Below are 6000 nucleotides of genomic sequence, written 5' to 3'. Positions count from 1 at the left end.
TGGAAACTGTTTATGACGATTAGATTAAGGTCACAACGTTCCTAAAATGCTACGGAAAGGGAGGGAAACAGGTCCGCGATGTGGGAAGTGGCGAAGGAAGTAGTAAAGGCGAGCTGTTCGGAGTGTGGGATCTGTTTATGACGATTAGATTCAGGTATCTGCAATCTTAAAATGCTATGGGAAGAGAGGGAAACAGATCCGCGACGTAGAAACAGGTAAAAGAAGTAGTAAGGTGAGCAGTGTGGAGTGTGGGAACTGGAAACCGTTTGTAGCAGTTTTAATGTATCTGCAATGCTGAAATGCTATGAGAAGGGATGGAAGCATGCCCAAGACATAGGAAATTGTGAAAGAAGTAGTAAAGTCTAGCAGTACGGACAGTGGGGATGTTTGTTGCAATTAGATTAACGTATCTAAAATACTAAAATGCTATGGAAAGCGATGAATACAGGTCCACGACGTAAGTGGTGAAGGAAGTAGTAAAAGCTGGCAGTGCAGAGTGGGGGAACCGTTTGAGCAGATGGATAAATGAATTTGTAATACTTAAATGCTATGAGAAAGGAAGGAAACAGGCCAATGACGTAGTAAATGGTGAAGGAAGTAGTAAGGCTAACAGCGCAGAGTGTGGGAACTGTCTTTGGCAATTAAATTAATGTATCTGCAATCCTAAAATGCTATGGGAAGAGAGGGAAACAGGTCCACGACGTAGGGTGTGGTGAAGGAAGTAGTAAAGGTGAGCAGTGTTGAGTTTGGGAATGGATTAATGTATCTGCAATGCTAAAATGCTACGGGAAGAGACTGTAGACTGTATTATGTTAAAATGATTACGAAGCACAAATCGATACATATTTTCGATACATGCAATCGTTTACAATCGAAATTTACAACTGAGTTGACAACAGCTGATTTTTACTCCATAGAGGCTAAAAACGATTTTTACTCCCTAAATATTAAAAATGCTACTTTAGACCCGCAGCGCATGCATGAAAAAATACTGTTTTACTGCAGTAAGACAAAAACAATATAATATGAACCCTTGATGACTCCGCTCAATTTTGTGGATGCCTCTGCGAACGCCACCTAGTTAAACTATAATTGGTTAAGTTAAGCTGAAATAAACAAAACAGGATACAGTAATACAAACAAATAATCACACCTGATTTTAATAAGGTAATAAATTGAAACAATAACAAACAAACAAGTACAGCTGAGGTATGTTTAACAATGGCAGGCCTATATGGGAAGTTCCCTTTAGAAAGCAATTACGACCTTAAAGGGAAATTTATGAAATAATGGATAGTTTTACGCAAAGTTTTCTCAAAAGTTCATGGGTACTTTGGGCTTTATATATGGATGGATACCACTCAAAAGTTGAAGGACATTCGTTGAATATTTATTGTGATGTTTAAACTAGTATTTAAAGTTCTGAGATTAACATTTCAAACCAAAATCCCTGTTATAACCCTAGGAATTGTTAGCAAACCTTTTATAGTGACGAATAAAAACAAATTTGAAAATTCTTGTACTAAACGGATTTTTCTGTTCAATTATATAAGTTTAAGGTACCATTGTAAAATACTTTTAAGTATATAAACTTTAACTAATTTTCTAAGTACCAGAACTATTTCCTATTGTTGACGTTTTCCTGGTAACCGCATTTCAAAGCAAGTAATATACCGAGAGACATTATTTTCTCAACCGTAAACACTTTGGCGACCACAAAGTAAGGCTCTGTGAACGAACTCCTTGTTAAGGCCGAGAGTTTTGTTGTCAAAGGCAAGTGATTGCATTTTCCAATACATCTACAAACAGCTAAAGCTCTTTTTCGTTGAAAATAATTATTGAAACAAGTGAACTGGCACAAATACCTACGTTGCTTTGCTACTTTATAACCAGGAAATGTTTATAAATTCAGAAGGTATTTTACTTATTTTATGTTTATTATTTCCTCTGAGTATATTTCAATATTACTCCAAACAATGTAGGTACTTAGTTTTGAAACCAACAATTAGTATTAATTTGCTATAGTCTTAGTTTTAAATTTATTTTTTCGACGTTGCCAGGCTGTCACGTTCATTTCTTAGATGGTAATTTCCTTTGTTGGAAATTTAAAAGCAAATTTTATACGACTAAGTTTCTTGAATAATAACTTCTTAAAGTTATTGCGTTATTAGTTTACTAATTATTTATTTAAAAAAAATTAATTCATATTATAACAACGGTTTGACAATTTTCATTAAACAAAACTGTCACTCATTTAACGTATAGTAAAGCTAACAAATAAAATCGTTGCGTAGCCTCTTTTGTACATAATAGAACAAGTATGTTATTTTTAAGCAATAAAACAATTTTTTATTAGTGTAAACTGTAACAATTAACACCTTTATAGATAGCTGAAAACCTCCTGAAAATTTATTCTAGAGCGATTTTAGATATTGAAAATGCAATAACTATTAACCGTAATTTTTCCAGCTGTTGGGTTTGTATACTAAATTTAAGCCAAACTCTTTCGACCATTCTTCTTGGGAAATAAGGATTTTTATGTAATTGTGTACAGTTTACTTACTATACAATAATGGTATAGTAATTTTGAGATAATTATTATTAAAAAATTAAATTTCAAAATGAATAACTCTGGAGGCATACTATAGAATAGTACTCACATACAAAATGTCATCAAATCAGACCACAGCTTTATGCCTTGTACGTGGACACATCCACACACAAAAACCGAGACATCACTTCAATAAACACTATTTTGGACTCAAGGAGACCCAAAAATTAACAAACGACCAAATCTCAATTTTCTAAATTTTGACGAAAACAACACTTTCTCCATTTACTATCGATCGTATATTAGGTTATAGCTGTACCCACGGGCTTTGCCCAGTTTAACTTCATGGCTCATTCACGTCCTGGTTGAAGTTCGTTCGCTACGCTCACTCACCTTTAGGTTGGAGCTCGTTCGCTGCGCTCACTTGCCTTCAGGTTAGCTCATTCGCTACGCTAACTCGCCTCCAGGTTGAAGTTCGTTCGCTACGCTCACTCACCTCTTGGAAATTAGCTTTTGTCATAAATAAAAAAAAAAATAGTGCTGCACCCTGTTGGTAATCCTTGTAACTTTTATGCTATTGGACGTCATAGAACAGAACCAACTTTTTTAATTTAAACAGCTGTTAAGATTCATTATTTCCTTTTAAATATGAAAAATCATAAGGTTAAAATGTGGAACTACAGAGCCACCGGGGTGGAGCCCGAAAGGATTTTTGAGATAAGAATATGCTTTAATGTTAATCGGGAATGTGAGCTATCATCATGCCAAATTTCAGCCCAATCCGTCCAGTAGTTTATGCGTGATTGAGCAACACACACACTAACTCACAAACTTTCAGATTTATAATATTAGTAAGACAAGATGATAGGAGGAAAAAGTAGGTAGTTTTTGCTATATTTTTTCTCCAACTAATTATATATTTTACTGGATTTAACTCCTGACTTAATCTTTACAAAATCAGCGTATACTTAAGCAGCTGAATAGCCCTTAGATAGATTCTAATGGCAGTAGAATACCTAGTTATAAAAACAATCTCAGGCTCAACGCTTGGCTTTCAGTTGTAATGGAAAGGTGAGAGAAGATGAGATTTGAAATGAGATTTCTCCTATTGTTGCAGAAACAGCTTGTTTCAGATGGCTTTTTACGTGTAAAATTATGTGTGCTTCTGAGAAAAAGATAAATACTAATTATCTACAAACAAAAAGTACCACCTGGTTCTGTTTTAAATTCTGTATTTTAAATAAAAAGTAATTAAAAACTGTAATTTCTGTAATCAAGATGTAAATTGTACCGAGGTAAAGTATAACTAGTTTTGAAATGACTAAAACTAAAATTTTATTTAATCAATGCTAACAAACACAACGAGCAGAGTATTTTACCTTGTAGGTTGTTAGCTCTAGTTGATAAGGTCAAAGAAGGTTGTCTGTTAAACTTATTGGAAATTGAAGACTTGAAACTAGTGGTTGCTGTAGAAATTGTAAGTAAATTTTAAATTGTTTTATAGGTTGATTTCAGACAGTTTATTGTAGAAGTTGTCGGAGTTATATTTGTATTGTATAGTAAAGTATTAATTTTGAAATCATTTCTAAATTTTTTTAACAAAAGTAGAAGACATGTAAAGTTCAGACAAACCTGTAGAATTTTGTTCTTCAGAAGCACATTTTCACAAATGGTGGTAAGGATCTTCAATTCCACCAATAATTGTTAGAACATATCAAGAATAGAAATTATTGCCTTTGTTTTGTGTTTTCAGACAGATATCAACCACATCCACCTTGTACTTCTAGGTCCTCCTGATAATGCCAGAGTCCATAATTACGTAAGACCAGTAAAGTATTAATTTTGAAATCGTTTCTAAATTGTTTTAACAAGTATAGAAAACACGTAAAGTTCAGACGAACCTGTAGAATTTTGTTCTTCAGAAGCACAATTTCACAAATGGTGGTAAGGATCTTCAATCCACCAATAATTGTTAGAACATATCAAGAATAGAAATTATTGCCTTTGTTTTGTGTTTTCAGACAGATATCAACCACATCCACCTTGTACTTCTAGTTCCTCCTGATAATGCCAGAGTCCATAATTACGTAAGACCAAACCATTTTATTATTTTGATAGAAGTTTTAAGAAAAATTAAATTGTCTTGTATTTTATTTGTGACTGAGAGGGTTACGTATTAATTTTTTGAATATTGGAAGAATATATTTTGCAAATTTTGTGTTATTAATTTATCTCACATCTACTATCAGCTTACAAGGCTGATCACCAAATTAAAGTATACTCCTCAATTGGCCAACCTGGTAGGAGTATAAAATTTAGCTTAGTATAGTGAGAGAAAGAATTTTTATAAAATTTGTTGCAATAGGCAATACGGATCTATTTTAAGCAATTAATTAATGCATTCAGTTGACTTGCTGCATAACTCTATAGACCGTTTCTTATTGTACTTAAAACATATACCACCGCCTTAGAAAATCTGCTTTCTAAGCGAATTTTAATTAGACTGATTGGAGTTTTACTCAAATACTACTACAAACAAGTCGCCTGATTTAAACATCATAATATTAAACTACTGTAGTACTAAGGTTTATGTTTATTTATTTATCTGCAACATCCACTAGAAAGACTTTACTCGACACAATTTATCAAAGTATTTAACGAACTACTCTTGACTTACTAACGCAGTGAAAAGCTCGACAATTAAATAACTGGAGTACACTCCATCGAATAATAAATAAATTGCTTGAAGACGAAAACGTTTTAAATTACAAGTCCTTCAAGTGGTCTTGAAAAAAGTGATTTATCTGATAATTTTTAAAGTCTTGGACTATTGAATAATCTTCCAAAAAAGATGTATCCAAAACATAACTCTAAGATCTAACAAAGCACACTTTGCTAATCAACATTTAGAAATATGTCAATACAAGGGAATTTTTGCCCTCAATCAACTTTAAAAGTCAAAATTAAATGCAAAATTTGTTGAATTGAAATGCTTAACATGGAAAAGGCAATTCACGCGTATCAAGTAATAATTGTTGGATTGTGAATGGGAAAATTGTATTTTGTTATTATACATTATACATACTCCGTTCACAATTTTAGGTGGTTTGAGGGGAAGTCCCCCCCACTTTTTTCGGCTTAATCTATTTTGCAGCTGATTGACGTTTTGACAAATCTCAGCTGTTGAGCTATGTTATAATGGTAGGATCAAGGTGTGGCAAAGCCATAACATTTCCCAAAAGACTATTTGTAACATATGTAATTAATACCAGTTTGTGAATATAAAAAGAAAACAATGTGAGTTGTACTAGTTGAACTATTAGCAAAAGGATAATGTTAACTGAAACTTAAAATACTTTAATTGTCAAAAATAAAACTTATTTCACGCTTCCACATTTATATATCTACTTAAATTAGAACAAAACTTATAAATCCGCGACACAAGGGAG

Source organism: Macrosteles quadrilineatus, unplaced genomic scaffold (assembly GCF_028750875.1).
Source record: "Macrosteles quadrilineatus isolate MER2022 unplaced genomic scaffold, UCM_ALF_1.0 Scaffold_1__1_contigs__length_201487025, whole genome shotgun sequence".
In the NCBI taxonomy this organism is placed as follows: domain Eukaryota; kingdom Metazoa; phylum Arthropoda; class Insecta; order Hemiptera; family Cicadellidae; genus Macrosteles; species Macrosteles quadrilineatus.
The sequence above is the reverse complement of the archived record's forward strand: the minus strand, read 5'-3'. Positions refer to the sequence as shown.